Genomic DNA, 26,268 nt, shown 5'->3' with positions numbered 1-26,268 from the left:
AGTAGGATTCAGGGAACAGAATTCCGGAAGTAGAACACAGGAAGTAGTATTCAGGAAATAATCCTCATGAAGGAGAATATAAGAAGTAGGATTCAGGAAATAGAATTCCGGAAGCAGGAAACAGGAAGTAGTATTCAGAAAGTATTCATGAAGGACAACACAGGAAGTAGGACTCATGGAATAGAATTCCAGAAGTAAACACAAGAAGTAGGATTCAGGAAATAGAATTCCGGAAGTATGACACAGGAAGTAAGATTCAGGAAATAGCACTCAGGAAGGAGAACAGAGGAAGTATGATTCAGGAAATGGAATTCCGGTATTAGAGCACACGAATTCGGATTCAGGAAAAAGAATTCCGGAAGTACAACGTGGAATTAGGATTCACGAAATAGAACTCAGGAAGGAGAACACAGGAAGTAGGATTCAGGAAACAGAATTCCAGAAGTAGAACACAGGAAGTAGTATTCAGGAATTAATCCTCATGAAGGGTAAAATAGGAAGTAGCATTCAGGGACAAGAAATCCCGAAGTAGAACACAGGAACAAGGATTCAGGAAATAGAATTCCGGAAATACAACATAGGAAGTAAAATTCAGGAAATAGAATCCCGGAAGTAGATCTCAGCAAGTAGGATTGACAAAAGAGAATTGCGGAAGTACAACACTGGAATTCGGATTCACAAAATAGAACTCAGGAAGGAGAACACAGGAATTAACATTCAGGAAATAGAACTCAGGAAGGAGAACACAGGAAGTAGGATTCAGGAAACAGAATTCCGGAAGAAGAACACAGGAAGTAGAATTCAGGAAATAGAACTCAGGAAGTAGAACACAGGAAATAGGATTCAGGAAAAAGAATTCCTGGATTACAACACAGGAAATATAATTTAGGAAATAGAACTCCCAAAGGAGAACACAGGAAGTAAGATTCAAGAAACGAAACTCAGGAAGGAGAACACAGGAATTAGGATTGAGGAAATAGATCTCAGGAAGTGGAACACAGGAAGTAGGATTCAGGGAATACAATTCCAGAAGTAGAACACAGGAAGTAGGATTCTGTAAATAGATCTAAGCAAGTAGAACACAGGATGTAGGATACTGGAAATAGGCCTCATCAAAGAGGGCACAGGAAGTTGGATTGAGGAAATAGACCTCAGGAAGCACAACAAAGGAAGTAGGATTCAAGAAATAGAATTCTGGAATTAGCACACAGGAAATAGGGTTTAGGGAATAGGATTCTGGAAGTAGAACACAGGAATTAGAATTCAGGAAATAGATCTTAGGAAGTAGAATACAGGAATTCAGAATAAGAAATAGAACTCAGGAAGAGAACACAGGGAGAAGGATTCAGGAAATAGAATTCCGGAAGTATAACACAGGTAGCAAGATTCAGGAAATAGAATTCCGCAAGTAGAACACAGGAAGTAGTGTATAGGAAATAGGTCTCATGAAGGAGAACACAGGAAATAGGGTTCAGGGAATAGAATTCCGAAAGTAGAACACAGGAAATAGGTTTCAGGAAATAGATCTTATGGAGTAGAACTCAGGAAATAGAATTCAGGAAATAGAATTCCTGAAGTAGAACACAGGAATTACGATTCAGGAAATAGAATTTAGGAAGCACAACACAGGAAGTAGGAGTCAGGAAATAAAACTCCGGAAGCAGAACACAGGAAGTAGGATTCAGGAAATAGGACTAATGATAGAAAAGACAGGAAGTTGGATTCGGGAAAGAGAAATACAGAAGTACAACTTGAGAAGTAAGTTTCATTAAATAGAACTCCTTCCTGAGTTCTATTGAAGGACAACACAGGAAGAAGGATTCAGGAAATAGAACTCAGGAAGCAGAACACAGGAAGTAGGATTCACGAAATAGTCCTCATGAATTAGAGAACAGGAAGTTGGATGCAGGAAACACAACTCAGGAAATAGAACACAGGAAGTAGGATTCCGGAAATAGAATTCTGGAAGGAGAACACAGGAAGTAGAATTTAGGAAATAGAATACCGGAAGTACAACACAGGAAGTAGGATTCAGGAAATAGATCTGAGGAAGTAGAACACAAGAATAAAATTCAGGAAAGATAACTCAGGGAGTAGGTCACAGGAAGAAGGATTCAGGAAGTAGAACTTAGGAAGTAGAACACAGGATTCAGATTCAGAAAGAGAACTCAGGAAGTAAAACACAGGGAGTAGGATACAGGAAATAGAATTCCAGAAGTGGAACACAGGAAACAAGATTCAGAAAATAGAATGCCGGAGGTAGAACACATGAAGTAGTATTCAGGAAATCGGTCTCATGAAGGAGAACACAGGAAGTAGGATTCAAGGAATAGAATTCAGGAAATAGAACACAGGAAATAGGATTCAGGAAATAGAACTCAGGAAGTAGAACACAGGATGTCAGATTCATGAAATAGGCCCTATGAAAGAGAGCACAGGATGTTGGATTCAGGAAATCGAACTCAGGAAGTAGACCACACGAAAAAGCATTCAGGAAATAGGCCTCAAGAAGGAGAACACAGGAAGTAGGATTCAGGGAATACAATTACGGAAGTAGAACACAGCAAGCAATATTCAGGAAATAGGCCTCATGAAGCAGAATCCAGGAGATAGGATTCAGTATATAGATTTCCTCAAGTAGAACAAAGGAAGTAGGATTCAGGAAACAGAATTCCAGCAGTAGAACACAGGAAATAGGATTCAGGAAATAGAACTGAGGAACGAGAACACTGGAAGTAGGATTCAGGAAATAGAACTCAGGAAGTACAACGCAGGATGTAGTATTCTGCAAATAGGCCTCATGAAAGAAAGCACAGGAAGTTGGATTCAGGAAATACAACTCAGGAAGTAGAACACAGGAAGTAGGATTCAGGAATACAACATAGGAAGCAGAAAACAGGAATTCAGATTCAGAAGTAGAACTCAGGTAGCAGTACACAGGGAGTAGCTTGCAGGAAATAGAATTCCGGAAGTGGAACATAGGAATTAGGAGTCAGGAAATGGAACTCAGGATGTAGAACAAAAGACTAAGATTCAGCAAATAGAACTCAGGACGGAGAACACAGGGAGTAGGATTCAGGCAATAGAATTCCAGAAGTCGAACACAGGGAGCAGGATTCAGGAAATAGAATTCCAGAAGTAGAACACAGGAATTACTACTCAGGAAATCGGCCTCATATAGAGAACACATGAAGTAGGATTCAAGGAATAGAATTCCGGAAGTAGGAGACAGGAAATAGAACTCAGGAAGTAGAACACAGGAAGTAGCATTCAGAAAATAGAACTTAGGAAGTAGAACACAGGATGTCAGATTCATGAAATAGGCCCTATGAAAGAGAGCACAGGAAGTTGGATTCAGGAAATCGAACTCAGGAAGTAGACCACACGAAAAAGCATTCAGGAAATAGGCCTCAAGAAGGAGAACACAGGAAGTAGGATTCAGGGAATACAATTACGGAAGTAGAACACAGCAAGCAATATTCAGGAAATAGGCCTCATGAAGCAGAAACCAGGAGCTAGAATTCAGGATATAGAATTCCTCAAGTAGAACAAAGGAAGTAGGATTCAGGAAACAGAATTCCAGCAGTAGAACACAGGAAATAGGATTCAGGAAATAGAACTGAGGAACGAGAACACTGGAAGTAGGATTCAGGAAATAGAACTCAGGAAGTAGACCACACGAAAAAGCATTCAGGAAATAGGCCTCAAGAAGGAGAACACAGGAAGTAGTTTTCAGGGAATACAATTACGGAAGTAGAACACAGCAAGCAATATTCAGGAAATAGGCCTCATGAAGCAGAATCCAGGAGCTAGGATTCAGGATATAGAATTCCTCAAGTAGAACAAAGGAAGTAGGATTCAGGAAACAGAATTCCAGCAGTAGAACACAGGAAATAGTATTCAGGAAATAGAACTGAGGAACAAGAACACTGGAAGTAGGATTCAGGAAATAGAACTCAGGAAGTACAACGCAGGATGTAGTATTCTGCAAACAGGCCTCATGAAAGAAAGCACAGGAAGTTGGATTCAGGAAATAGAACTCAGGAAGTAGAACACAGGAAGTAGGATTCAGGAATACGACATAGGAAGCAGAAAACAGGAATTCAGATTCAGAAGTAGAACTCAGGAAGCAGTACACAGGGAGTAGCTTTCAGGAAATAGAATTCCGGAAGTGGAACACAGGAATTAGGAGTCAGGAAATGGAACTCAGGATGTAGAACAAAAGACTAAGATTCAGCAAATAGAACTCAGGAAGGAGAACACAGGGAGTAGGATTCAGGCAATAGAATTCCAGAAGTCGAACACAGGAAGCAGGATTCAGGAAATAGAATTCCAGAAGTAGAACACAGGAATTACTACTCAGGAAATCGGCCTCATATAGAGAACACAGGAAGTAGGATTCAAGGAATAGTATTCCGGAAGTAGCAGACAGGAAATAGAACTCAGGAAGTAGAACACAGGAAGTAGCATTCAGAAAATAGAACTTAGGAAGTAGAACAGAGGAAGTAGGATTCAGGAAATAGAATTCCATATGTAGAAAACAGGAAGTAGGATTGAGGAAATAGGTCTCATTAAGGAGCACACAGGAAGTTGGATTCAGGAAAGAGAACTGAGAAAATAGAACACAGGAAGTAGAATTCAGGAAATAGAACTCAGGAAGTAGAACACAGGAAATAGGATTCAGGAAAAGAATTCCTGGATTACAACACAGGAAATAAAATTTAGGAAATAGAACTCCCAAAGGAGAACACAGGAAGTAAGATTCAAGAAACGAAACTCAGGAAGGAGAACACAGGAATTAGGATTGAGGAAATAGAACTCAGGAAGTAGAACACAGGAAGTAGGATTCAGGGAATACAATTCCAGAAGTAGAACACAGGAAGTAGGATTCTGTAAATAGATCTAAGCAAGTAGAACACAGGATGTAGGATACTGGAAATAGGCCTCATCAAAGAGGGCACAGGAAGTTGGATTGAGGAAATAGACCTCAGGAAGCACAACAAAGGAAGTAGGATTCAAGAAATAGAATTCTGGAATTAGCACACAGGAAGTAGGGTTTAGGAAATAGGATTCTGGAAGTAGAACACAGGAATTAGAATTCAGGAAATAGATCTTAGGAAGTAGAATACAGGAATTCAGAATAAGAAATAGAACTCAGGAAGAGAACACAGGGAGAAGGATTCAGGAAATAGAATTCCGGAAGTATAACACAGGTAGCAAGATTCAGGAAATAGAATTCCGCAAGTAGAACACAGGAAGTAGTGTATAGGAAATAGGTCTCATGAAGGAGAACACAGGAAATAGGGTTCAGGGAATAGAATTCCGAAAGTAGAACACAGGAAATAGGTTTCAGGAAATAGATCTTGTGGAGTAGAACTCAGGAAATAGAATTAAGGAAATAGAATTCCTGAAGTAGAACACAGGAATTACGATTCAGGAAATAGAATTTAGGAAGCACAACACAGGAAGTAGGAGTCAGGAAATAAAACTCCGGAAGCAGAACACAGGAAGTAGGATTCAGGAAATAGGACTAATGATAGAAAAGACAGGAAGCTGGATTCGGGAAAGAGAAATACAGAAGTACAACTTGAGAAGTAAGTTTCATTAAATAGAACTCCTTCCTGAGTTCTATTGAAGGACAACACAGGAAGAAGGATTCAGGAAATAGAACTCAGGAAGCAGAACACAGGAAGTAGGATTCACGAAATAGTCCTCATGAAGGAGAGAACAGGAAGTTGGATGCAGGAAACACAACTCAGGAAATAGAACACAGGAAGTAGGATTCCGGAAATAGAATTCTGGAAGGAGAACACAGGAAGTAGAATTTAGGAAATAGAATTCCGGAAGTACAACACAGGAAGTAGGATTCAGGAAATAGATCTGAGGAAGTAGAACACAAGAATAAAATTCAGGAAAGATAACTCAGGGAATAGGTCACAGGAAGTAGGATTCAGGAAGTAGAACTTAGGAAGTAGAACACAGGATTCAGATTCAGAAAGAGAACTCAGGAAGCAGAACACAGGGAGTAGGATACAGGAAATAGAATTCCAGAAGTGGAACACAGGAAACAAGATTCAGAAAATAGAATGCCGGAGGTAGAACACATGAAGTAGTATTCAGGAAATCGGTCTCATGAAGGAGAACACAGGAAGTAGGATTCAAGGAATAGAATTCAGGAAATAGAACACAGGAAATAGGATTCAGGAAATAGAACTCAGGAAGTACAACGCAGGATGTAGTATTCTCCAAATAGGCCTCATGAAAGAAAGCACAGGAAGTTGGATTCAGGAAATAGAACTCAGGAAGTAGAACACAGGAAGTAGGATTCAGGAATACGACATAGGAAGCAGAAAACAGGAATTCAGATTCAGAAGTAGAACTCAGGAAGCAGTACACAGGGAGTAGCTTTCAGGAAATAGAATTCCGGAAGTGGAACACAGGAATTAGGAGTCAGGAAATGGAACTCAGGATGTAGAACAAAAGACTAAGATTCAGCAAATAGAACTCAGGAAGGAGAACACAGGGAGTAGGATTCAGGCAATAGAATTCCAGAAGTCGAACACAGGAAGCAGGATTCAGGAAATAGAATTCCAGAAGTAGAACACAGGAATTACTACTCAGGAAATCGGCCTCATATAGAGAACACAGGAAGTAGGATTCAAGGAATAGTATTCCGGAAGTAGCAGACAGGAAATAGAACTCAGGAAGTAGAACACAGGAAGTAGCATTCAGAAAATAGAACTTAGGAAGTAGAACAGAGGAAGTAGGATTCAGGAAATAGAATTCCATATGTAGAAAACAGGAAGTAGGATTCAGGAAATAGGTCTCATTAAGGAGCACACAGGAAGTTGGATTCAGGAAAGAGAACTGAGAAAATAGAACACAGGAAGTAGAATTCAGGAAATAGAATTCAGGAAGTAGAACACAGGAAGTAAGATTCAGGAAATAGGTCTCATGAAGGAGAGCACAGGAAGTTGAATTCAGGAAATAGAACTCAGAAAGGAGAACACACGTAGTAGGATTCAGCAAGTAGAATTCCGGACAGGAATTAGGATTCAGAAAATAGAATTGCCTAAGTAGAACCCAAGAAGTAGTATTTAGGAAATAGGCCTCATGAAGGAGAACACAGGAAGTGGGATTCACAGAAAAGAATTCTGGAGGTAGAACAAGGGAAGTAGCATTCAGGGAACAGAATTCCGGAAGTAGAACACAGGAAGTAGTATTCAGGAAATAATCCTCATGAAGGAGAATATAAGAAGTAGGATTCAGGAAATAGAATTCCGGAAGTAGGAAACAGGAAGTAGTATTCAGAAAGTATTCATGAAGGACAACACAGGAAGTAGGACTCATGGAATAGAATTCCAGAAGTAAACACAAGAAGTAGGATTCAGGAAATAGAATTCCGGAAGTATGACACAGGAAGTAAGATTCAGGAAATAGCACTCAGGAAGGAGAACAGAGGAAGTATGATTCAGGAAATGGAATTCCGGTATTAGAGCACACGAATTCGGATTCAGGAAAAAGAATTCCGGAAGTACAACGTGGAATTAGGATTCACGAAATAGAACTCAGGAAGGAGAACACAGGAAGTAGGATTCAGGAAACAGAATTCCAGAAGTAGAACACAGGAAGTAGTATTCAGGAATTAATCCTCATGAAGGGTAAAATAGGAAGTAGCATTCAGGGACAAGAAATCCCGAAGTAGAACACAGGAACAAGGATTCAGGAAATAGAATTCCGGAAGTACAACATAGGAAGTAAAATTCAGGAAATAGAATCCCGGAAGTAGATCTCAGCAAGTAGGATTGACAAAAGAGAATTGCGGAAGTACAACACTGGAATTCGGATTCACAAAATAGAACTCAGGAAGGAGAACACAGGAATTAACATTCAGGAAATAGAACTCAGGAAGGAGAACACAGGAAGTAGGATTCAGGAAACAGAATTCCGGAAGAAGAACACAGGAAGTAGAATTCAGGAAATAGAACTCAGGAAGTAGAACACAGGAAATAGGATTCAGGAAAAGAATTCCTGGATTACAACACAGGAAATAAAATTTAGGAAATAGAACTCCCAAAGGAGAACACAGAATGTAACATTCAAGAAACGAAACTCAGGAAGGAGAACACAGGAATTAGGATTGAGGAAATAGAACTCAGGAAGTAGAACACAGGAAGTAGGATTCAGGGAATACAATTCCAGAAGTAGAACACAGGAAGTAGGATTCTGTAAATAGATCTAAGCAAGTAGAACACAGGATGTAGGATACTGGAAATAGGCCTCATCAAAGAGGGCACAGGAAGTTGGATTGAGGAAATAGACCTCAGGAAGCACAACAAAGGAAGTAGGATTCAAGAAATAGAATTCTGGAATTAGCACACAGGAAGTAGGGTTTAGGAAATAGGATTCTGGAAGTAGAACACAGGAATTAGAATTCAGGAAATAGATCTTAGGAAGTAGAATACAGGAATTCAGAATAAGAAATAGAACTCAGGAAGAGAACACAGGGAGAAGGATTCAGGAAATAGAATTCCGGAAGTATAACACAGGTAGCAAGATTCAGGAAATAGAATTCCGCAAGTAGAACACAGGAAGTAGTGTATAGGAAATAGGTCTCATGAAGGAGAACACAGGAAATAGAGTTCAGGGAATAGAATTCCGAAAGTAGAACACAGGAAATAGGTTTCAGGAAATAGATCTTATGGAGTAGAACTCAGGAAATAGAATTCAGGAAATAGAATTCCTGAAGTAGAACACAGGAATTACGATTCAGGAAATAGAATTTAGGAAGCACAACACAGGAAGTAGGAGTCAGGAAATAAAACTCCGGAAGCAGAACACAGGAAGTAGGATTCAGGAAATAGGACTAATGATAGAAAAGACAGGAAGTTGGATTCGGGAAAGAGAAATACAGAAGTACAACTTGAGAAGTAAGTTTCATTAAATAGAACTCCTTCCTGAGTTCTATTGAAGGACAACACAGGAAGAAGGATTCAGGAAATAGAACTCAGGAAGCAGAACACAGGAAGTAGGATTCACGAAATAGTCCTCATGAAGGAGAGAACAGGAAGTTGGATGCAGGAAACACAACTCAGGAAATAGAACACAGGAAGTAGGATTCCGGAAATAGAATTCTGGAAGGAGAACACAGGAAGTAGAATTTAGGAAATAGAATTCCGGAAGTACAACACAGGAAGTAGGATTCAGGAAATAGATCTGAGGAAGTAGAACACAAGAATAAAATTCAGGAAAGATAACTCAGGGAGTAGGTCACAGGAAGTAGGATTCAGGAAGTAGAACTTAGGAAGTAGAACACAGGATTCAGATTCAGAAAGAGAACTCAGGAAGCAGAACACAGGGAGTAGGATACAGGAAATAGAATTCCAGAAGTGGAACACAGGAAACAAGATTCAGAAAATAGAATGCCGGAGGTAGAACACATGAAGTAGTATTCAGGAAATCGGTCTCATGAAGGAGAACACAGGAAGTCGGATTCAAGGAATAGAATTCAGGAAATAGAACACAGGAAATAGGATTCAGGAAATAGAACTCAGGAAGTAGAACACAGGATGTCAGATTCATGAAATAGGCCCTATGAAAGAGAGCACAGGAAGTTGGATTCAGGAAATCGAACTCAGGAAGTAGACCACACGAAAAAGCATTCAGGAAATAGGCCTCAAGAAGGAGAACACAGGAAGTAGGATTCAGGGAATACAATTACGGAAGTAGAACACAGCAAGCAATATTCAGGAAATAGGCCTCATGAAGCAGAATCCAGGAGCTAGGATTCAGGATATAGAATTCCTCAAGTAGAACAAAGGAAGTAGGATTCAGGAAACAGAATTCCAGCAGTAGAACACAGGAAATAGGATTCAGGAAATAGAACTGAGGAACGAGAACACTGGAAGTAGGATTCAGGAAATAGAACTCAGGAAGTAGACCACACGAAAAAGCATTCAGGAAATAGGCCTCAAGAAGGAGAACACAGGAAGTAGGATTCAGGGAATACAATTACGGAAGTAGAACACAGCAAGCAATATTCAGGAAATAGGCCTCATGAAGCAGAATCCAGGAGCTAGGATTCAGGATATAGAATTCCTCAAGTAGAACAAAGGAAGTAGGATTCAGGAAACAGAATTCCAGCAGTAGAACACAGGAAATAGGATTCAGCAAATAGAACTGAGGAACGAGAACACTGGAAATAGGATTCAGGAAATAGAACTCAGGAAGAACAACGCAGGATGTAGTAATCTGCAAATAGGCCTCATGAAAGAAAGCACAGGAAGTTGGATTCAGGAAATAGAACTCAGGAAGTAGAACACAGGAAGTAAGATTCAGGAAATAGGTCTCATGAAGGAGAGCACAGGAAGTTGAATTCAGGAAATAGAACTCAGAAAGGAGAACACACGTAGTAGGATTCAGCAAGTAGAATTCCGGACAGCAATTAGGATTCAGAAAATAGAATTGCCTAAGTAGAACCCAAGAAGTAGTATTTAGGAAATAGGCCTCATGAAGGAGAACACAGGAAGTGGGATTCACAGAAAAGAATTCTGGAGGTAGAACAAGGGAAGTAGCATTCAGGGAACAGAATTCCGGAAGTAGAACACAGGAAGTAGTATTCAGGAAATAATCCTCATGAAGGAGAATATAAGAAGTAGGATTCAGGAAATAGAATTCCGGAAGCAGGAAACAGGAAGTAGTATTCAGAAAGTATTCATGAAGGACAACACAGGAAGTAGGACTCATGGAATAGAATTCCAGAAGTAAACACAAGAAGTAGGATTCAGGAAATAGAATTCCGGAAGTATGACACAGGAAGTAAGATTCAGGAAATAGCACTCAGGAAGGAGAACAGAGTATGATTCAGGAAATGGAATTCCGGTATTAGAGCACACGAATTCGGATTCAGGAAAAAGAATTCCGGAAGTACAATGTGGAATTAGGATTCACGAAATAGAACTCAGGAAGGAGAACACAGGAAGTAGGATTCAGGAAACAGAATTCCAGAAGTAGAACACAGGAAGTAGTATTCAGGAATTAATCCTCATGAAGGGTAAAATAGGAAGTAGCATTCAGGGACAAGAAATCCCGAAGTAGAACACAGGAACAAGGATTCAGGAAATAGAATTCCGGAAGTACAACATAGGAAGTAAAATTCAGGAAATAGAATCCCGGAAGTAGATCTCAGCAAGTAGGATTGACAAAAGAGAATTGCGGAAGTACAACACTGGAATTCGGATTCACAAAATAGAACTCAGGAAGGAGAACACAGGAATTAACATTCAGGAAATAGAACTCAGGAAGGAGAACACAGGAAGTAGGATTCAGGAAACAGAATTCCGGAAGAAGAACACAGGAAGTAGAATTCAGGAAAGAGAACTCAGGAAGTAGAACACAGGAAATAGGATTCAGGAAAAGAATTCCTGGATTACAACACAGGAAATAAAATTTAGGAAATAGAACTCCCAAAGGAGAACACAGGAAGTAACATTCAAGAAACGAAACTCAGGAAGGAGAACACAGGAATTAGGATTGAGGAAATAGAACTCAGGAAGTAGAACACAGGAAGTAGGATTCAGGGAATACAATTCCAGAAGTAGAACACAGGAAGTAGGATTCTGTAAATAGATCTAAGCAAGTAGAACACAGGATGTAGGATACTGGAAATAGGCCTCATCAAAGAGGGCACAGGAAGTTGGATTGAGGAAATAGACCTCAGGAAGCACAACAAAGGAAGTAGGATTCAAGAAATAGAATTCTGGAATTAGCACACAGGAAGTAGGGTTTAGGAAATAGGATTCTGGAAGTAGAACACAGGAATTAGAATTCAGGAAATAGATCTTAGGAAGTAGAATACAGGAATTCAGAATAAGAAATAGAACTCAGGAAGAGAACACAGGGAGAAGGATTCAGGAAATAGAATTCCGGAAGTATAACACAGGTAGCAAGATTCAGGAAATAGAATTCCGCAAGGAGAACACAGGAAGTAGTGTATAGGAAATAGGTCTCATGAAGGAGAACACAGGAAATAGAGTTCAGGGAATAGAATTCCGAAAGTAGAACACAGGAAATAGGTTTCAGGAAATAGATCTTGTGGAGTAGAACTCAGGAAATAGAATTCAGGAAATAGAATTCCTGAAGTAGAACACAGGAATTACGATTCAGGAAATAGAATTTAGGAAGCACAACACAGGAAGTAGGAGTCAGGAAATAAAACTCCGGAAGCAGAACACAGGAAGTAGGATTCAGGAAATAGGACTAATGATAGAAAAGACAGGAAGTTGGATTCGGGAAAGAGAAATACAGAAGTACAACTTGAGAAGTAAGTTTCATTAAATAGAACTCCTTCCTGAGTTCTATTGAAGGACAACACAGGAAGAAGGATTCAGGAAATAGAACTCAGGAAGCAGAACACAGGAAGTAGGATTCACGAAATAGGACTAATGATAGAAAAGACAGGAAGTTGGATTCGGGAAAGAGAAATACAGAAGTACAACTTGAGAAGTAAGTTTCATTAAATAGAACTCCTTCCTGAGTTCTATTGAAGGACAACACAGGAAGAAGGATTCAGGAAATAGAACTCAGGAAGCAGAACACAGGAAGTAGGATTCATGAAATAGTCCTCATGAAGGAGAGAACAGGAAGTTGGATGCAGGAAACACATCTCAGGAAATAGAACACAGGAAGTAGGATTCCAGAAATAGAATTCTGAAAGGAGAACACAGGAAGTAGAATTTAGGAAATAGAATTCCGGAAGTACAACACAGGAAGTAGGATTCAGGAAATAGATCTGAGGAAGTAGAACACAAGAATAAAATTCAGGAAAGATAACTCAGGGAGTAGGTCACAGGAAGTAGGATTCAGGAAGTAGAACACAGGATTCAGATTCAGAAAGAGAACTCAGGAAGCAGAACACAGGGAGTAGGATACAGGAAATAGAATTCCAGAAGTGGAACACAGGAAACAAGATTCAGAAAATAGAATGCCGGAGGTAGAACACATGAAGTAGTATTCAGGAAATCGGTCTCATGAAGGAGAACACAGGAAGTAGGATTCAAGGAATAGAATTCAGGAAATAGAACACAGGAAATAGGATTCAGGAAATAGAACTCAGGAAGTAGAACACAGGATGTCAGATTCATGAAATAGGCCCTATGAAAGAGAGCACAGGAAGTTGGATTCAGGAAATCGAACTCAGGAAGTAGACCACACGAAAAAGCATTCAGGAAATAGGCCTCAAGAAGGAGAACACAGGAAGTAGGATTCAGGGAATACAATTACGGAAGTAGAACACAGCAAGCAATATTCAGGAAATAGGCCTCATGAAGCAGAATCCAGGAGCTAGGATTCAGGATATAGAATTCCTCAAGTAGAACAAAGGAAGTAGGATTCAGGAAACAGAATTCCAGCAGTAGAACACAGGAAATAGGATTCAGGAAATAGAACTGAGGAACGAGAACACTGGAAGTAGGATTCAGGAAATAGAACTCAGGAAGTACAACGCAGGATGTAGTATTCTGCAAATAGGCCTCATGAAAGAAAGCACAGGAAGTTGGATTCAGGAAATTGAACTCAGGAAGTAGAACACAGGAAGTAGGATTCAGGAATACGACATAGGAAGAAGAAAACAGGAATTCAGATTCAGAAGTAGAACTCAGGAAGCAGTACACAGGGAGTAGCTTTCAGGAAATAGAATTCCGGAAGTGGAACACAGGAATTAGGAGTCAGGAAATGGAACTCAGGATGTAGAACAAAAGACTAAGATTCAGCAAATAGAACTCAGGAAGGAGAACACAGGGAGTAGGATTCAGGCAATAGAATTCCAGAAGTCGAACACAGGAAGCAGGATTCAGGAAATAGAATTCCAGAAGTAGAACACAGGAATTACTACTCAGGAAATCGGCCTCATATAGAGAACACAGGAAGTAGGATTCAAGGAATAGTATTCCGGAAGTAGCAGACAGGAAATAGAACTCAGGAAGTAGAACACAGGAAGTAGCATTCAGAAAATAGAACTTAGGAAGTAGAACAGAGGAAGTAGGATTCAGGAAATAGAATTCCATATGTAGAAAACAGGAAGTAGGATTCAGGAAATAGGTCTCATTAAGAGCACACAGGAAGTTGGATTCAGGAAAGAGAACTGAGAAAATAGAACACAGGAAGTAGAATTCAGGAAATAGAATTCAGGAAGTAGAACACAGGAAGTAAGATTCAGGAAATAGGTCTCATGAAGGAGAGCACAGGAAGTTGAATTCAGGAAATAGAACTCAGAAAGGAGAACACACGTAGTAGGATTCAGCAAGTAGAATTCCGGACAGGAATTAGGATTCAGAAAATAGAATTGCCTAAGTAGAACCCAAGAAGTAGTATTTAGGAAATAGGCCTCATGAAGGAGAACACAGGAAGTGGGATTCACAGAAAAGAATTCTGGAGGTAGAACAAGGGAAGTAGCATTCAGGGAACAGAATTCCGGAAGTAGAACACAGGAAGTAGTATTCAGGAAATAATCCTCATGAAGGAGAATATAAGAAGTAGGATTCAGGAAATAGAATTCCGGAAGCAGGAAACAGGAAGTAATATTCAGAAAGTATTCATGAAGGACAACACAGGAAGTAGGACTCATGGAATAGAATTCCAGAAGTAAACACAAGAAGTAGGATTCAGGAAATAGAATTCCGGAAGTATGACACAGGAAGTAAGATTCAGGAAATAGCACTCAGGAAGGAGAACAGAGTATGATTCAGGAAATGGAATTCCGGTATTAGAGCACACGAATTCGGATTCAGGAAAAAGAATTCCGGAAGTACAATGTGGAATTAGGATTCACGAAATAGAACTCAGGAAGGAGAACACAGGAAGTAGGATTCAGGAAACAGAATTCCAGAAGTAGAACACAGGAAGTAGTATTCAGGAATTAATCCTCATGAAGGGTAAAATAGGAAGTAGCATTCAGGGACAAGAAATCCCGAAGTAGAACACAGGAACAAGGATTCAGGAAATAGAATTCCGGAAGTTCAACATAGGAAGTAAAATTCAGGAAATAGAATCCCGGAAGTAGATCTCAGCAAGTAGGATTGACAAAAGAGAATTGCGGAAGTACAAAACTGGAATTCGGATTCACAAAATAGAACTCAGGAAGGAGAACACAGGAATTAACATTCAGGAAATAGAACTCAGGAAGGAGAACACAGGAAGTAGGATTCAGGAAACAGAATTCCGGAAGAAGAACACAGGAAGTAGAATTCAGGAAATAGAACTCAGGAAGTAGAACACAGGAAATAGGATTCAGGAAAAGAATTCCTGGATTACAACACAGGAAATAATATTTAGGAAATAGAACTTCCAAAGGAGAACACAGGAAGTGAGATTCAAGAAACGAAACTCAGGAAGGAGAACACAGGAATTAGGATTGAGGAAATAGAACTCAGGAAGTAGAACACAGGAAGTAGGATTCAGGAAACAGAATTCCAGAAGTAGAACACAGGAAGTAGTATTCAGGAATTAATCCTCATGAAGGGTAAAATAGGAAATAGCATTCAGGGACAAGAAATCCCGAAGTAGAACACAGGAACAAGGATTCAGGAAATAGAATTCCGGAAGTACAACATAGGAAGTAAAATTCAGGAAATAGAATCCCGGAAGTAGATCTCAGCAAGTAGGATTGACAAAAGAGAATTGCGGAAGTACAACACTGGAATTCGGATTCACAAAATAGAACTCAGGAAGGAGAACACAGGAATTAACATTCAGGAAATAGAACTCAGAAAGGAGAACACAGGAAGTAGGATTCAGGAAACAGAATTCCGGAAGAAGAACACAGGAAGTAGAATTCAGGAAATAGAACTCAAGAAGTAGAACACAGGAAATAGGATTCAGGAAAAAGAATTCCTGGATTACAACACAGGAAATAACATTTAGGAAATAGAACTCCCAGAGGAGAACACAGGAAGTAAGATTCAAGAAACGAAACTCAGGAAGGAGAACACAGGAATTAGGATTGAGGAAATAGAACTCAGGAAGTAGAACACACGAAGTAGGATTCAGGAAATACAATTCCAGAAGTAGAACACAGGAAGTAGGATTCTGTAAATAGATCTAAGCAAGTAGAACACAGGATGTAGGATACTGGAAATAGGCCTCATCAAAGAGGGCACAGGAAGTTGGATTGAGGAAATAGACCTCAGGAAGCACAACAAAGGAAGTAGGATTCAAGAAATAGAATTCTGGAATTAGCACACAGGAAGTAGGGTTTAGGAAATAGGATTCTGGAAGTAGAACACAGGAATTAGAATTCAGGAAATAGATCTTAGGAAGTAGAATACAGGAATTCAGAATAAGAAATAGAACTCAGGAAGAGAACACAGGGAGAAGGATTCAGGAAATAGAATTCCGGAAGTATAACACAGGTAGCAAGATTCAGGAAATAGAATTCCGCAAGTAGAACACAGGAAGTAGTGTATAGGAAATAGGTCTCATGAAGGAGAACACAGGAAATAGAGTTCAGGGAATAGAATTCCGAAAGTAGAACACAGGAAATAGGTTTCAGGAAATAGATCTTGTGGAGTAGAACTCAGGAAATAGAATTAAGGAAATAGAATTCCTGAAGTAGAACACAGGAATTACGAATCAGGAAATAGAATTTAGGAAGCACAACACAGGAAGTAGGAGTCAGGAAATAAAACTCCAGAAGCAGAACACAGGAAGTAGGATTCAGGAAATAGGACTAATGATAGAAAAGACAGGAAGTTGGATTCGGGAAAGAGAAATACAGAAGTACAACTTGAGAAGTAAGTTTCATTAAATAGAACTCCTTCCTGAGTTCTATTGAAGGACAACACAGGAAGAAGGATTCAGGAAATAGAACTCAGGAAGCAGAACACAGGAAGTAGGATTCACGAAATAGTCCTCATGAAGGAGAGAACAGGAAGTTGGATGCAGGAAACACAACTCAGGAAATAGAACACAGGAAGTAGGATTCCGGAAATAGAATTCTGGAAGGAGAACACAGGAAGTAGAATTTAGGAAATAGAATTCCGGAAGTACAACACAGGAAGTAGGATTCAGGAAATAGATCTGAGGAAGTAGAACACAAGAATAAAATTCAGGAAAGATAACTCAGGGAGTAGGTCACAGGAAGTAGGATTCAGGAAGTAGAACACAGGATTCAGATTCAGAAAGAGAACTCAGGAAGCAGAACACAGGGAGTAGGATACAGGAAATAGAATTCCAGAAGTGGAACACAGGAAACAAGATTCAGAAAATAGAATGCCGGAGGTAGAACACATGAAGTAGTATTCAGGAAATCGGTCTCATGAAGGAGAACACAGGAAGTAGGATTCAAGGAATAGAATTCAGGAAATAGAACACAGGAAATAGGATTCAGGAAATAGAACTCAGGAAGTAGAACACAGGATGTCAGATTCATGAAATAGGCCCTATGAAAGAGAGCACAGGAAGTTGGATTCAGGAAATCGAACTCAGGAAGTAGACCACACGAAAAAGCATTCAGGAAATAGGCCTCAAGAAGGAGAACACAGGAAGTAGGATTCAGGGAATACAATTACGGAAGTAGAACACAGCAAGCAATATTCAGGAAATAGGCCTCATGAAGCAGAATCCAGGAGCTAGGATTCAGGATATAGAATTCCTCAAGTAGAACAAAGGAAGTAGGATTCAGGAAACAGAATTCCAGCAGTAGAACACAGGAAATAGGATTCAGGAAATAGAACTGAGGAACGAGAACACTGGAAGTAGGATTCAGGAAATAGAACTCAGGAAGTACAACGCAGGATGTAGTATTCTGCAAATAGGCCTCATGAAAGAAAGCACAGGAAGTTGGATTCAGGAAATTGAACTCAGGAAGTAGAACACAGGAAGTAGGATTCAGGAATACGACATAGGAAGAAGAAAACAGGAATTCAGATTCAGAAGTAGAACTCAGGAAGCAGTACACAGGGAGTAGCTTTCAGGAAATAGAATTCCGGAAGTGGAACACAGGAATTAGGAGTCAGGAAATGGAACTCAGGATGTAGAACAAAAGACTAAGATTCAGCAAATAGAACTCAGGAAGGAGAACACAGGGAGTAGGATTCAGGCAATAGAATTCCAGAAGTCGAACACAGGAAGCAGGATTCAGGAAATAGAATTCCAGAAGTAGAACACAGGAATTACTACTCAGGAAATCGGCCTCATATAGAGAACACAGGAAGTAGGATTCAAGGAATAGTATTCCGGAAGTAGCAGACAGGAAATAGAACTCAGGAAGTAGAACACAGGAAGTAGCATTCAGAAAATAGAACTTAGGAAGTAGAACAGAGGAAGTAGGATTCAGGAAATAGAATTCCATATGTAGAAAACAGGAAGTAGGATTCAGGAAATAGGTCTCATTAAGAGCACACAGGAAGTTGGATTCAGGAAAGAGAACTGAGAAAATAGAACACAGGAAGTAGAATTCAGGAAATAGAATTCAGGAAGTAGAACACAGGAAGTAAGATTCAGGAAATAGGTCTCATGAAGGAGAGCACAGGAAGTTGAATTCAGGAAATAGAACTCAGAAAGGAGAACACACGTAGTAGGATTCAGCAAGTAGAATTCCGGACAGGAATTAGGATTCAGAAAATAGAATTGCCTAAGTAGAACCCAAGAAGTAGTATTTAGGAAATAGGCCTCATGAAGGAGAACACAGGAAGTGGGATTCACAGAAAAGAATTCTGGAGGTAGAACAAGGGAAGTAGCATTCAGGGAACAGAATTCCGGAAGTAGAACACAGGAAGTAGTATTCAGGAAATAATCCTCATGAAGGAGAATATAAGAAGTAGGATTCAGGAAATAGAATTCCGGAAGCAGGAAACAGGAAGTAATATTCAGAAAGTATTCATGAAGGACAACACAGGAAGTAGGACTCATGGAATAGAATTCCAGAAGTAAACACAAGAAGTAGGATTCAGGAAATAGAATTCCGGAAGTATGACACAGGAAGTAAGATTCAGGAAATAGCACTCAGGAAGGAGAACAGAGGAAGTATGATTCAGGAAATGGAATTCCGGTATTAGAGCACACGAATTCGGATTCAGGAAAAAGAATTCCGGAAGTACAACGTGGAATTAGGATTCACGAAATAGAACTCAGGAAGGAGAACACAGGAATTAACATTCAGGAAATAGAACTCAGGAAGGAGAACACAGGAAGTAGGATTCAGGAAACAGAATTCCAGAAGTAGAACACAGGAAGTAGTATTCAGGAATTAATCCTCATGAAGGGTAAAATAGGAAGTAGCATTCAGGGACAAGAAATCCCGAAGTAGAACACAGGAACAAGGATTCAGGAAATAGAATTCCGGAAGTACAACATAGGAAGTAAAATTCAGGAAATAGAATCCCGGAAGTAGATCTCAGCAAGTAGGATTGACAAAACAGAATTGCGGAAGTACAACACTGGAATTCGGATTCACAAAATAGAACTCAGGAAGGAGAACACAGGAATTAACATTCAGGAAATAGAACTCAGGAAGGAGAACACAGCAAGTAGGATTCAGGAAACAGAATTCCGGAAGAAGAACACAGGAAGTAGAATTCAGGAAATAGAACTCAGGAAGTAGAACACAGGAAATAGGATTCAGGAAAAAGAATTCCTGGATTACAACACAGGAAATAAAATTTAGGAAATAGAACTCCCAAAGGAGAACACAGGAAGTAAGATTCAAGAAACGAAACTCAGGAAGGAGAACACAGGAATTAGGATTGAGGAAATAGAACTCAGGAAGTAGAACACAGGAAGTAGGATTCAGGGAATACAATTCCAGAAGTAGAACACAGGAAGTAGGATTCTGTAAATAGATCTAAGCAAGTAGAACACAGGATGTAGGATACAGGAAATAGGCCTCATCAAAGAGGGCACAGGAAGTTGGATTGAGGAAATAGACCTCAGGAAGCACAACAAAGGAAGTAGGATTCAAGAAATAGAATTCTGGAATTAGCACACAGGAAGTAGGGTTTAGGAAATAGGATTCTGGAAGTAGAACACAGGAATTAGAATTCAGGAAATAGATCTTAGGAAGTAGAATACAGGAATTCAGAATAAGAAATAGAACTCAGGAAGAGAACACAGGGAGAAGGATTCAGGAAATAGAACTCAGGAAGTACAACGCAGGATGTAGTATTCTGCAAATAGGCCTCATGAAAGAAAGCACAGGAAGTTGAATTCAGGAAATAGAACTCAGGAAGTAGAACACAGGAAGTAGGATTCAGGAATACAACATAGGAAGCAGAAAACAGGAATTCAGATTCAGAAGTAGAACTCAGGAAGCAGTACACAGGGAGTAGCTTGCAGGAAATAGAATTCCGGAAGTGGAACACAGGAATTAGGAGTCAGGAAATGGAACTCAGGATGTAGAACAAAAGACTAAGATTCAGCAAATAGAACTCAGGAAGGAGAACACAGGGAGTAGGATTCAGGCAATAGAATTCCAGAAGTCGAACACAGGAAACAGGATTCAGGAAATAGAATTCCAGAAGTAGAACACAGGAATTACTACTCAGGAAATCGGCCTCATATAGAGAACACAGGAAGTAGGATTCAAGGAATAGAATTCCGGAAGTAGCAGACAGGAAATAGAACTCAGGAAGTAGAACACAGGAAGTAGCATTCAGAAAATAGAACTCAGGAAGTAGAACAGAGGAAGTAGGATTCAGGAAATAGAATTCCATATGTAGAAAACAGGAAGTAGGATTCAGGAAATAGGTCTCATTAAGGAGCACACAGGAAGTTGGATTCAGGAAAGAGAACTGAGAAAATAGAACACAGGAAGTAGAATTCAGGAAATAGAACTCAGGAAGTAGAACACAGGAAGTAAGATTCAGGAAATAGGTCTCATGAAGGAGAGCACAGGAAGTTGAATTCAGGAAATAGAACTCAGAAAGGAGAACACACGTAGTAGGATTCAGGAAGTAGAATTCCGGACAGGAATTAGGATTCAGAAAATAGAATTGCCTAAGTAGAACCCAAGAAGTAGTATTTAGGAAATAGGCCTGATGAAGGAGAACCCAGGAAGTGGGATTCACAGAAAAGAATTCTGGAGGTAGAACAAGGGAAGTAGCATTCAGGGAACAGAATTCCGGAAGTAGAACACAGGAAGTAGTATTCAGGAAATAATCCTCATGAAGGAGAATATAAGAAGTAGGATTCAGGAAATAGAATTCTGGAAGCAGGAAACAGGAAGTAGTATTCAGAAAGTATTCATGAAGGACAACACAGGAAGTAGGATTCATGGAATAGAATTCCAGAAGTAAACACAAGAAGTAGGATTCAGGAAATAGAATTCCGGAAGTATGACACAGGAAGTAAGATTCAGGAAATAGCACTCAGGAAGGAGAACAGAGGAAGTATGATTCAGGAAATGGAATTCCGGTATTAGAGCACACGAATTCGGATTCAGGAAAAAGAATTCCGGAAGTACAACGTGGAATTAGGATTCACGAAATAGAACTCAGGAAGGAGAACACAGGAATTAACATTCAGGAAATAGAACTCAGGAAGGAGAACACAGGAAGTAGGATTCAGGAAACAGAATTCCAGAAGTAGAACACAGGAAGTAGTATTCAGGAATTAATCCTCATGAAGGGTAAAATAGGAAGTAGCATTCAGGGACAAGAAATCCCGAAGTAGAACACAGGAACAAGGATTCAGGAAATAGAATTCCGGAAGTACAACATAGGAAGTAAAATTCAGGAAATAGAATCCCGGAAGTAGATCTCAGCAAGCAGGATTGACAAAACAGAATTGCGGAAGTACAACACTGGAATTCGGATTCACAAAATAGAACTCAGGAAGGAGAACACAGGAATTAACATTCAGGAAATAGAACTCAGGAAGGAGAACACAGCAAGTAGGATTCAGGAAACAGAATTCCGGAAGAAGAACACAGGAAGTAGAATTCAGGAAATAGAACTCAGGAAGTAGAACACAGGAAATAGGATTCAGGAAAAAGAATTCCTGGATTACAACACAGGAAATAAAATTTAGGAAATAGAACTCCCAAAGGAGAACACAGGAAGTAAGATTCAAGAAACGAAACTCAGGAAGGAGAACACAGGAATTAGGATTGAGGAAATAGAACTCAGGAAGTAGAACACAGGAAGTAGGATTCAGGGAATACAATTCCAGAAGTAGAACACAGGAAGTAGGATTCTGTAAATAGATCTAAGCAAGTAGAACACAGGATGTAGGATACTGGAAATAGGCCTCATCAAAGAGGGCACAGGAAGTTGGATTGAGGAAATAGACCTCAGGAAGCACAACAAAGGAAGTAGGATTCAAGAAATAGAATTCTGGAATTAGCACACAGGAAGTAGGGTTTAGGAAATAGGATTCTGGAAGTAGAACACAGGAATTAGAATTCAGGAAATAGATCTTAGGAAGTAGAATACAGGAATTCAGAATAAGAAATAGAACTCAGGAAGAGAACACAGGGAGAAGGATTCAGGAAATAGAATTCCGGAAGTATAACACAGGTAGCAAGATTCAGGAAATAGAATTCCGCAAGTAGAACACAGGAAGTAGTGTATAGGAAATAGGTCTCATGAAGGAGAACACAGGAAATAGGGTTCAGGGAATAGAATTCCGAAAGTAGAACACAGGAAATAGGTTTCAGGAAAGAGATCTTATGGAGTAGAACACAGGAAATAGAATTCAGGAAATAGAATTCCTGAAGTAGAACACAGGAAATACGATTCAGGAAATAGAATTTAGGAAGCACAACACAGGAAGTAGGAGTCAGGAAATAAAACTCCGGAAGCAGAACACAGGAAGTAGGATTCAGGAAATAGGACTAATGATAGAAACGACAGGAAGTTGGATTCGGGAAAGAGAAATACAGAAGTACAACTTGAGATGTAAGTTTCATTAAATAGAACTCCTTCCTGAGTTCTATTGAAGGACAACACAGGAAGAAGGATTCAGGAAATTGAACTCAGGAAGCAGAACACAGGAAGTAGGATTCAGGAAATAGGACTAATGATAGAAAAGACAGGAAGTTGGATTCGGGAAAGAGAAATACAGAAGTACAACTTGAGAAGTAAGTTTCATTAAATAGAACTCCTTCCTGAGTTCTATTGAAGGACAACACAGGAAGAAGGATTCAGGAAATAGAACTCAGGAAGCAGAACACAGGAAGTAGGATTCACGAAATAGTCCTCATGAAGGAGAGAACAGGAAGTTGGATGCAGGAAACACAACTCAGGAAATAGAACACAGGAAGTAGGATTCCGGAAATAGAATTCTGGAAGGAGAACACAGGAAGTAGAATTTAGGAAATAGAATTCCGGAAGTATAACACAGGAAGTAGGATTCAGGAAATAGATCTGAGGAAGTAGAACACAAGAATAAAATTCAGGAAAGATAACTCAGGGAGTAGGTCACAGGAAGTAGGATTCAGGAAGTAGAACTTAGGAAGTAGAACACAGGATTCAGATTCAGAAAGAGAACTCAGGAAGCAGAACACAGGGAGTAGGATACAGGAAATAGAATTCCAGAAGTGGAACAGAGGAAACAAGATTCAGAAAATAGAGTGCCGGAGGTAGAACACATGAAGTAGTATTCAGGAAATCGGTCTCATGAAGGAGAACACAGGAAGTAGGATTCAAGGAATAGAATTCAGGAAATAGAACACAGGAAATAGGATTCATGAAATAGAACTCAGGAAGTAGAACACAGGATGTCAGATTCATGAAATAGGCCCTATGAAAGAGAGCACAGGAAGTTGGATTCAGGAAATCGAACTCAGGAAGTAGACCACACGAAAAAGCATTCAGGAAATAGGTCTCAAGAAGGAGAACACAGGAAGTAGGATTCAGCGAATACAATTACGGAAGTAGAACACAGCAAACAATATTCAGGAAATAGGCCTCATGAAGCAGAATCCAGGAGCTAGGATTCAGGATATAGAATTCCTCAAGTAGAACAAAGGAAGTAGGATTCAGGAAACAGAATTCCAGCAGTAGAACACAGGAAATAGGATTCAGGAAAGAGAACTGAGGAACGAGAACACTGGAAGTAGGATTCAGGAAATAGAACTCAGGAAGTACAACGCAGGATGTAGTATTCTGCAAATAGGCCTCATGAAAGAAAGCACAGGAAGTTGGATTCAGGAAATAGAACTCAGGAAGTAGAACACAGGAAGTAGGATTCAGGAATACAACATAGGAAGCAGAAAACAGGAATTCAGATTCAGAAGTAGAACTCAGGAAGCAGTACACAGGGAGTAGCTTGCAGGAAATAGAATTCCGGAAGTGGAACACAGGAATTAGGAATCAGGAAATGGAACTCAGGATGTAGAACAAAAGACTAAGATTCAGCAAATAGAACTCAGGAAGGAGAACACAGGGAGTAGGATTCAGGCAATAGAATTCCAGAAGTCGAACACAGGAAACAGGATTCAGGAAATAGAATTACAGAAGTAGAACACGGGAATTACTACTCAGGAAATCGGCCTCATATAGAGAACACAGGAAGTAGGATTCAAGGAATAGAATTCCCAAGTAGCAGACAGGAAATAGAACTCAGGAAGTAGAACACAGGAAGTAGCATTCAGAAAATAGAACTCAGGAAGTAGAACAGAGGAAGTAGGATTCAGGAAATAGAATTCCATATGTAGAAAACAGGAAGTAGGATTCAGGAAATAGGTCTCATTAAGGAGCACACAGGAAGTTGGATTCAGGAAAGAGAACTGAGAAAATAGAACACAGGAAGTAGATTTCAGGAAATAGAACTCAGGAAGTAGAACACAGGAAGTAAGATTCAGGAAATAGGTCTCATGAAGGAGAGCACAGGAAGTTGAATTCAGGAAATAGAACTCAGAAAGGAGAACACACGTAGTAGGATTCAGGAAGTAGTATTCCGGATAGGAATTAGGATTCAGAAAATAGAATTGCCTAAGTAGAACCCAAGAAGTAGTATTTAGGAAATAGGCCTCATGAAGGAGAACACAGGAAGTGGGATTCACAGAAAAGAATTCTGGAGGTAGAACAAGGGAAGTAGCATTCAGGGAACAGAATTCCGGAAGTAGAACACAGGAAGTAGTATTCAGGAAATAATCCTCATGAAGGAGAATATAAGAAGTAGGATTCAGGAAATAGAATTCCGGAAGCAGGAAACAGGAAGTAGTATTCAGAAAGTATTCATGAAGGACAACACAGGAAGTAGGATTCATGGAATAGAATTCCAGAAGTAAACACAAGAAGTAGGATTCAGGAAATAGAATTCCGGAAGTATGACACAGGAAGTAAGATTCAGGAAATAGCACTCAGGAAGGAGAACAGAGGAAGTATGATTCAGGAAATGGAATTCCGGTATTAGAGCACACGAATTCGGATTCAGGAAAAAGAATTCCGGAAGTACAACGTGGAATTAGGATTCACGAAATAGAACTCAGGAAGGAGAACACAGGAATTAACATTCAGGAAATAGAACTCAGGAAGGAGAACACAGGAAGTAGGATTCAGGAAACAGAATTCCAGAAGTAGAACACAGGAAGTAGTATTCAGGAATTAATCCTCATGAAGGGTAAAATAGGAAGTAGCATTCAGGGACAAGAAATCCCGAAGTAGAACACAGGAACAAGGATTCAGGAAATAGAATTCCGAAAGTACAACATAGGAAGTAAAATTCAGGAAATAGAATCCCGGAAGTAGATCTCAGCAAGTAGGATTGACAAAAGAGAATTGCGGAAGTATAACACTGGAATTCGGATTCACAAAATAGAACTCAGGAAGGAGAACACAGGAATTAACATTCAGGAAATAGAACTCAGGAAGGAGAACACAGGAAGTAGGATTCAGGAAACAGAATTCCGGAAGAAGAACACAGGAAGTAGAATTCAGGAAATAGAACTCAGGAAGTAGAACACAGGAAATAGGATTCAGGAAAAAGAATTCCTGGATTACAACACAGGAAATAAAATTTAGGAAATAGAACTCCCAAAGGAGAACACAGGAAGTAACATTCAAGAAACGAAACTCAGGAAGGAGAACACAGGAATTAGGATTGAGGAAATAGAACTCAGGAAGTAGAACACAGGAAGTAGGATTCAGGGAATACAATTCCAGAAGTAGAACACAGGAAGTAGGATTCTGTAAATAGATCTAAGCAAGTAGAACACAGGATGTAGGATACTGGAAATAGGCCTCATCAAAGAGGGCACAGGAAGTTGGATTGAGGAAATAGACCTCAGGAAGCACAACAAAGGAAGTAGGATTCAAGAAATAGAATTCTGGA

The sequence above is a fragment of the Cavia porcellus genome, unplaced genomic scaffold (genome assembly GCF_034190915.1).
Source record: "Cavia porcellus strain 051 isolate PalLab524CR breed Dunkin Hartley unplaced genomic scaffold, mCavPor4.1 scaffold_9, whole genome shotgun sequence".
In the NCBI taxonomy this organism is placed as follows: domain Eukaryota; kingdom Metazoa; phylum Chordata; class Mammalia; order Rodentia; family Caviidae; genus Cavia; species Cavia porcellus.
Note: the sequence above shows the minus strand (reverse complement) of the source record.